Source organism: Hevea brasiliensis, chromosome 6, assembly GCF_030052815.1.
Source record: "Hevea brasiliensis isolate MT/VB/25A 57/8 chromosome 6, ASM3005281v1, whole genome shotgun sequence".
Taxonomy (NCBI): domain Eukaryota; kingdom Viridiplantae; phylum Streptophyta; class Magnoliopsida; order Malpighiales; family Euphorbiaceae; genus Hevea; species Hevea brasiliensis.
Genome location: NC_079498.1, coordinates 1,091,575 through 1,100,551, shown reverse-complemented (window position 1 = coordinate 1,100,551; position 8,977 = coordinate 1,091,575). Strand labels below are relative to the sequence as shown.

The 8,977-nt window shown below is 35.7% G+C and overlaps 1 long non-coding RNA gene across 1 annotated transcript; it reads left to right on the top strand.

The window, feature by feature from the left end:
• Window positions 1-506: 506 nt before the first annotated feature.
• Window positions 507-5,218, top strand: LOC131180942 (uncharacterized). Its single transcript, XR_009149607.1, has 2 exons — window positions 507-703; window positions 4,931-5,218. It is a non-coding gene; the product is annotated as an uncharacterized LOC131180942 (long non-coding RNA).
• The last annotated feature ends 3,759 nt before the right edge of the window (window positions 5,219-8,977 follow it).

The following is an 8,977-nucleotide window of genomic DNA, read 5'->3' as shown; positions in this document are numbered from 1 at the left end:
GCTATAATTCCCTCTAGAAAACTCGGATTCAGGCGATTCTTGAACCGATGGAAACCTAAGACATAGTAGAACATTTCATATGAAGAAAGTTAGACCAAATTATGAACTTAACTTAATCAAATTACTGACCAAAGTTGGATCAAAATCTGCCAGAACCCAAAATACCAGTATGAACAGTCCACGTAAACAGTAAACTTATTTTGGCCATAACTTGAGCTACAAAACTCCGATTGAGGTGATCAAAAAATGAGAATACACTTAAGACAATAAGGAACATTTTCTATGAAGGAAGTTTTGTTAAATTCCAACAGTAGATCGACCAATGGAATAGTGCAACTTCGGAGAACCAAAACCGAAAATTTGTAATTTTGCCAAAATGACCTAAGCTTTGAGAAAATGACCAAAACCAACAAGTTTAATGACCAAAATGTGGTATGTGGGTGAAGTGGAGTTCCCATACCTATTAAGCCTTAGAAAGTCAATAATTTGACTTGAATAGTGCAGTGAATAGTAACCCAAAATACAAAATTTCGAGAACGTCGAATTTAACACGTTAGAGCTAGGTAAATGTGAAGTTAAGTTTATTTTGGATTTATTTTAAGTTTTAGTACTGAAACATTGGAAAATTTCGTGTTTCAGTGGAAAAGAATACCGGGACAGAACCCGAGGAGTCGAGTCAAGGCCAACAGGCGACTCGTTTGAGGTTTGTGCACAACATATACTTTTATAATCATCTTTTGCATATCGTTTTGAATAATATGAAATATTGGATTATGGCATTCTTATGATGTTTGATCTAAATTATTGAAAGATATTATGAATATTTGAAAAGACAATGTTTAGCAAATTGTTATGATAAGTTTTGAAACCACAGTGTCATGATGTAACATCCTCCCCGTAGCAACTCCGTACAGTCTACTGTTTCAGTGACCGGTGTCGGTCCGGACAGCTAGAACGTCCGGAAAAATATTTAAACTAAAGCAAGGAACCATAATTAACTTAAATATTAATAAGAAAAATTTAGAAAAAATTTTAGAAATAAAATGCAACTAAGTCAAATGAGCCGGTGCCCAAGCGATGGGTAACCAGAGGTAAGTTGCGGTTCTCGCAACGAGGAGCCCTAGACTCGGAAAAAAATTCATAAAATAATTTTTGAGACTCCAGAGAAGGGTCATTGAGGTTCCAATGGCATTAGAATGCCAAGAAAATATTTAGAAAAATTTTTCAATCGGTACAGACAATTTTGACCCGTTAAGCCAAACGGAGGGCATTTTGGTCATTTCGCCTTCAGAGGTGATTTTTGGCCGACTTGTCCAGTTAAGTAAATAATTATTATGACTCAAAATATGAATAAATATTGCTAAAAATTAAATTGAAATATGGTAGAAAAGGAAAGAAAAGAAAAATAGTGGAAATTAAGGATAATGACATCACATGATGTCATTTACTTTCTCCCAACCAATCAAATTTCAACAAGCACTCTTAAACCAATTAAAAAAGGTCAAAAAGGAGTTAAAATTTGAGAAATTTTTCAGCTCATCTTCTTCCATTTCTGGCAGCCCCTATTTCCCTCACAATTTCCATTAAAACTTTCTCTTTTTCTTGCTAAAACCTCACCCTTTACACCATAAAACCTCATCCTCACTTCACTAAAATTTATCCTCACACCTTAAATCATATTTAGACAGCCATTAGAGGGAGAAATTTTAAAGATTGACAAGCTCAAGTGGGAGCTTTAATAAGGTTAGTGCCCTAAACTTTAAATCTCACTTCAATTTCATGTTTAAGAGCTATATAGGTGATTAAATGACAAAGAAATTTTGATAAAAGACATTGGTATGTTAACCCTAAATTTTGGGCAGCCAAGGTTAAGGTGATATGGTGATAATTTTTGGGAATCTAATAAGCAAGTATGGCTGCCCTTAAAGTGTAACTTATAAGTGAATTCATAAATGAAATGATTATACATGGTTTTGAATTGTTGAGCTAGGGTTTGGGAGTGGAAAATTGGACTTGGCATTTGAATTGATTAATGGACATTCTAGTGGTCAATTAGTGACCATTTAAGGCAAGTTAATCATAATTTGAAGTGAGTTAATGCATGGCAAAACTGAAATGGAAGGCTGCCTAAAGACAGCAGCAGAGGGACTGAAAATTCAGTCCACTTGCACTGCCATAACTTGGGCTGTGTTGGTTCAATTGGTGTTTGGCCAATTGGACATGAAACTAGGCTTATAATAGCACATTTTTGCTGAAGAAACCATGCCCAAAAGACCAAAGCAAGAGGACCAAAACTTGGCCCCAATCCGGATACCCTGCAAATAGCCCCTGCAGAAATGACCAAATGAACAGTAATTGTTCATTTGGCCATAACTCACTGTAGATATGGTCAATTGACCTGAAATTTTTACAACAACAAGTTAAGATATATAAAAACAACTTTCATGAAGAAACCTACCCTAAATTATGACCAGAACCTAATCAAATCATTGAGCAAAGTGAAGTTTACTGTACTGAGATTTCCAGAATTTTCATTTGAGCAGCAATGTTTGGAGGACTATAACTCTCTCTAGAAAACTCGGATTTAGGCGATTCTTGAACCGATGGAAACCTAAGGCATAGTAGAACATTTCATATGAAGAAAGTTAGACCAAATTATGAACTTAACTTGATCAAATTACTGACCAAAGTTGGACCAAAAATCTGCTAGACCCAAAATCTCAGCATGAACAGTGCACGTGAACAGTAAACTTATTTTGGCCATAACTTGAGCTACAAAACTCCAAATGGAGTGATTCAAAAAAGGAAATTCAACTAGACAAAATAAGGAACAACTTTCATGTTTACCATTTCCTCAAATTCCCACTGTAAAAATAACAAATGTAACAGTAAAGATGAAGCACCAAATCTGAAAATTTTGTTCAATTAGCATTAAGCTTAGAAATGGTATTGGCAACCAATACCAACAAGTTTTAAATACAAAATGTGGTATGTTTGGGGTGTTAAAACCAATACACCTATTTTCTATCCAAAAGTCAACATTTTTGTTAACCAATGAGGTGAATAGTGACACCAAAACCAAAAATTGGCAATTTTGCCAAAATGACCTAAACTTTGAGAAAGTGACCAAAACCAACAAGTTTTAAATACAAAATGTGGTATGTTGGGAGTACTAAAACCAATGTACCTATTGTTTATGCAAAAGTCAACATTTTAGTTGACAATGAAATGAATAGTGACATGAAAACTTGAAATTCAAAAATTGTGAAACTTAAAAATGCAAAATGCCCTAGTAGGCCTAATGTGATTGGTTTGGATAGTTTGGCATGCCAATAGGGTATTGTTTTAGCAGTACTGCGAAAGGAAAGGCTTTATGCCTGTATTCATGGCTTTATGCCCGTATTCATGGCTTTTATGCCCGTATTCATGGCTTTTATGCCGATTATGTGATATTATGGCTTTTTAGCCATACTGACTGCATACATGGTTGACGTTCTGCGTCCCATGGTATGACGGCCCGAGACACCGCGGTGTCCAGTGCCAACGACCCGTTATCGATCGATCGTCCAAAGATAGGTTACTTGGGCATGGAAAAGTATAATTGTGATTGAACTGATTATTAAAGAAAATACGAAAATTAAGAATCAGGAATGATTACAAAAATACAAAGAAGCTCAAGATCATGAAGAAAATAATTAACGAAATGCATGAAGAAGTTAATATCATAAAACATGATTAGCCCTCGACTAAACAATAAGTTAGTAATTATTCATTTCTTATGAACACAATAGCAAGGAAATTATTATTTTTATTTGCATATTATATTTTCTTGTATTATTTGCACCACTAAGCTTTATGCTTAGCGCGTCGCTTTTGCAACGCGTAGGTACTGAAGATTTGGACAGAGGGCCCAGTAGACCACAGATTCGGTAAGGCAGTTCACAGTTCTGCATAGTGTCCGTGTCACCTCAACTTCTGCAGTGCATTGGTAGGACACTAGGTGTCATTTTGGCATTCTGTAATAAATTTTGATTTTCTCATATGTAATGAAACTTATGTAATGTATTTTGATTTTCATGTAAATAATGCAAATTTGTGTTTGTAAATGGAAAAGTGAATATTGATCTGTAACTGGTACATGATTATCAAATGAGGTGAATGATTGAGAAATGAATGTGAACTGAAAAATATTGAGATTTTGATAAATGGAGTTGAGATGAATGAATAAGAATATAGGAAGTGTTTTTCACAGGTTCCGAAGAACGGTTTTCTCCATTTTTAGCCGGTACTCTGCCGGATTTTCTTTAAAATTTTCGGAACCTCAAATAAATTATAATTTTGATAAATGGCTTAAATAAATTATATTTCACAAGTTATATTCAAAAGGAAGAATAAAAATGAATTAAGATAAAATAGAGTACTCGGCACACTGAGTGGCATAACTTGCTCGGCTACACTGTAGTCGGGTAAGGGGTGTTACACATGACCACATATTTGAACACCTCACTAGCACGACTAGTGGTGGTAATTAGTTTCGAATATTGATTCCTTCTCTGGAGAAGTGTTGAGGTGTGCCAGTAGAAGAGGATGTGAATGGATATCCATATATTTGAGCTAGCTAGTCTTGTGATATGATTTCTCTTTAGCTTCTGGCTATTGAGATTCATGTGATTTCTCTTTAGCCTCTAGCTATTGAGATTCTATTTGTTTCGAATGGCGTGATCTAACTGTGGGTTTTATGAAATGTGTTTTGATACTTTGAAATGAACTTGGTTTAAATGTAAAATCTCACAATGCATGATTGTATTTAATTTTCATGTTTAGCCAAATTTTTGAATGAATGTGTTTTAAGTTTTGAATAAAGATTATTTTAGTATATTGTGCACCACTGAGTCCTAGTACTCAGCGATAGCTTCTATTGCTGTCGCAGATACAGAGACTAGAGGAGCAGCAGACTGAGCTGCTGAGGATTGAGGATCGTTCTGCTTTGAAGCTATCGGGTATAATTTATACCCTGATCGTAAATATTTATTTTGATGTATGTAATGCACAGAAATGTATGGACATGTGAAGATGGGTTTTGAGCAGCTTGTACAAAATCTGTATAAAATTTATAATAAACTTTAGTTTGGATTTTCTTAATGTAAATTTTTGTATGATATATACATAAATTGTTTATCTTTGAAGAAATATGAATGTATGAAATTGATTGACTGTACCTTGGGGACTATTAAATTTTGAACTTGAAAAATTTATTGAAATGATTGTGAAATTGATTGAGTTTGATTGTGAAACCGAAGTAGTGGTTGAGAAAAACTTTTAGAAGTACTTTTTACAGGTATTTGAAGAACAGTTTTCTCAAAATACAGAGGAAACTCTGTCAAAATTTTTATAGAATTTGCGGAAAATTAAAATGGATAAAAATTTTTTTACTAGTATTTAAACTTGAATAAATGGTTTTTAATTCCTACCAAAATGCTCACCACTTCCAAAATGTAAGAAAATTGTTTTAAAATCCCTTGTAGGGTACTTAATGAGTTATCGGCAGGTGAAGTTCGGTAGTTCATTAAGTATTCTACGGGATCATGTTATGCCATACGGAGGGGTAAGGTGTGACATTGTAGAATTGGCCCCCAGCTAAAGTAAGTTGAGTGGCTAATCTATGAATTGTTGCTCTATCTCTTTTGTTGGTTTATTGCGAGTATTCTCTCACTTTCAGAGACCTCCTTATGTCTCTGTATCATTTTCCTTCTTCCTCGAGGTCCACATGTGCTACTACTAATCCTTCATAGTATGAAATTTTATTCTTCATTAGGATAACTAACTAAGTCAACTCTTGATTACCCTTTCCTATAAAGACACCAACGTGGCTTAGGAATCGGCCATCTAATTCTAAGCTCGAGGCATGTACTTCATGGTCACGTTATAAAAAATTAGCCAATAGTTTCTTTATATATCCCAAGTATGGCCTCAATTTTCCTTCCTTCAATTCCCATTCAACTTTAATATAAGAGACCACTAGCATCGAATCTCCAATTACCTCTTCTTTCTTTGCCCTAACATTTATCAATGATTCTAGGCCACAGATGCAGGCCTCATATTCAGATCTATAGGGATTTTCTATTATACTATGTCTCAGTCAATTCTCAATATATTTTTATAAGACTAGGCAAATGCTTCTTGGTACTTTGTTAATAAGGCTATAAATTTATCTCTTTCTTATTAGGTTAAATTTTTAGCTAACTTAATATCTTTAGGATTATCTGGTATACCCAAATTAATAGAGATCGATTTTAATGCATTAATAAAAACAAATGCTAAATGATTATGAATGCCATGTATGCACCCATTACAATAAACATCAAACAAGTATGCAAAAGGACTAGTCATGTTATTGATCTTTGCCTCAAAATCTTTATCAAGTACATCATAATTAAAAACATTAGTATCATTACTGTGAGCATTACAAAAGCTAGACTCAAACTTAGGGGTGTGGCTTTAGGTGCTTGGCTTTCTATGCAGTCCTTAGATCAATGATGCTGATTTTTTGCTTTGGCTCTTTCACATGTGGTAACCCTTAATCATATGTCCAGGTAATTGCCCCCTCTTTCAAGGACTTAGGAGGCTTTGGCTCTTCTTTCTCTTCAGTTGGCTCATAGCCCGAACCATAACTCGTGATCTGCCCCTTCATCTCAAGAAAAGTCACTCGACCATCTACACTTTTTCCTAGGCCCATGCCAGAAAAAAACTTCATCCCTTTCTTCACAGTAGCCACTTTTGGATCCATCAAGTTTTCATAAATCCTAGCATCTTGAAAACCAGACATTGGTGGAGTTGAACCATCTACTTGCAACGCAATTACCTCCTCATTAAAATCGGTCCAGACATCCAAAGGACTCTCATCATAGTTAAACTTATCACAAATGTCAATAACCATTATAGACTAAGGTTCATTGGGCTTTTGGATGGGCTGGATAAAGTCAATAATTCTATCAGGGCTATCTAGGGTGGTGGAGATCATGTAAAAACCTGGTGGAGGTGGAAAATTTGGTTAGGCATAGGGCTGGTGTCGGTGTTTGGTCGATTTTCTAGGTTAGTTATCTTTTTGGCATCAATTAGGTCTTAGATATCAGGCTTAAGTTGGAAGCATGGTCTGTGTCATGATCATGGGTTTGGTGGAATTGGCAATATTAGCTGATATCATAGCTAGGTAGGAATGGATTTTGTGGTGGTCTAGGTGCTAAAAGCTACAAGAGTTCTTGAGTTTTGAAACGCTAAATAACTTTGGATAAGGGTTGGTTGAATTGGATAAATCTCCTTGGGGTGTGAGACACAATTTCAACCTCAATAACTTTAATACCACTTAATTGGCCTACCTCAAGGCCTCTTTCCAAGGTTAATCACAATTTTCTCTTCCAGCTCAAATATTTTGGCATTCAAAGTTTCATCAAGTATGGCTATAGTTTTTTCTATCTTAAGTAGTGCAGGTGAAATTCTTACTAGTCTTTTCCCTTCCTTAACCCAAGTGACCTAATCGAAAGTCTTTTTGGTGTGTTTTAAGGCTATGTTTGCTCAAGAAAATAGAATTCAAGGATTAACCTAAACATGCTATGTACATGTTTGCAATGCATAAATGGAGTTTTTTTTTTTTTTTTGCCTTTACCTTTACAAAACCAAAACCGAACATTACCAATAGAACCAAAACCAAAGCATATAAACTGAACTAAAATCGAACCAAAGACTAAATCAAAACCAAAAAGAACATCTCCAGAATTAAATTTTTGGCCCCTTATACCTTCAACTCTCATGTGCAATGTAGAAAAAAATTCTACCCTAGGCTACGGTACACTGGACACACCAACATGGGGTGGTCCAGGATGATCTTTTCCTCACAAACAAAGGATTTATATCCTTAAAGTTTAACCATAAGTAAGTATCATCTTGCTTAACACGGGTTTTGAAATGGACTTGGGCCTATACACACATTAGATTTATGCATAGGCCTAGGTTCATCTCAACTACCACTAGAACTTATGGTTTGAACAGTAAGGTTATAAATCCAGCACAACAAAAATTTACGGGGCACCTAGGGCTGAAATCTATGGCTCATGGGCTTCATCGGGTAAGAAAAGGTCACCCATGCGAGAGCTTGTCCATTAAGCACAACAGCCGGAGCTGTGACTCTTTTATATACTCGAAGGTACGAGCACAGGGTGCTAGCATTCACTAATTCGTCATAGCTCGAGTGGAGCTATGGTCTCCTTGGTTAGTACTAGCGGGGCTAAAAAGGGTAAGGGTGATCCGTGTGATAGTGTAGTGGAATGCAAAAAGTTTAACAAAAGTATAATATTAGACTAATAAAAACATGTTGGAGTAACTATCCATTTAGTCCCCAGTGGAGTCGCCAAACTGTGGGAGCGATAGTGTGAGGCGAAATTGTAACACCCCCGTTTGCATAGCCTGGTAGATTTCACTGTTCCGGTGACCGATGTCGGTCCGGACAATTAAGGGGATTAGAACCACACTTAAGTCAATTGGATAAGCCATAAACACAAATAATTAGTAATGTTCAACTAGTTAAGTATAAATAAGAAAAACAGAACATAAGAGGTTAAACGAGCCGAGAGTCACAGCGATGGGTGACCTCCTCGGGAACGGCTGTGAAGTCGTTTTAAACTCAAATTTCAAACCCTAAAAAGTGACGCTGCGGTCCTTAGGACCGTTATGAACACAGTGGAAAAGAGAAAATCACGAAAAAGAACTGTTAAGCCAGTCAAATAATTAGGTCAGGGAACCAAAAGAAATATGGAATTATTTGCAAACCGGGATGAACCGGCGAGGGGCAATTTGGTTAATTGACCCCGAGAGCTGACTCCTGACCTAACTGTCAAATAAAATCGGAGAAAAAAAAATTTCGGAATCGAGAATTAAATTAAAGAACTAATAGAAAAATTAATGGAAAAAAAAGCTTTATTTC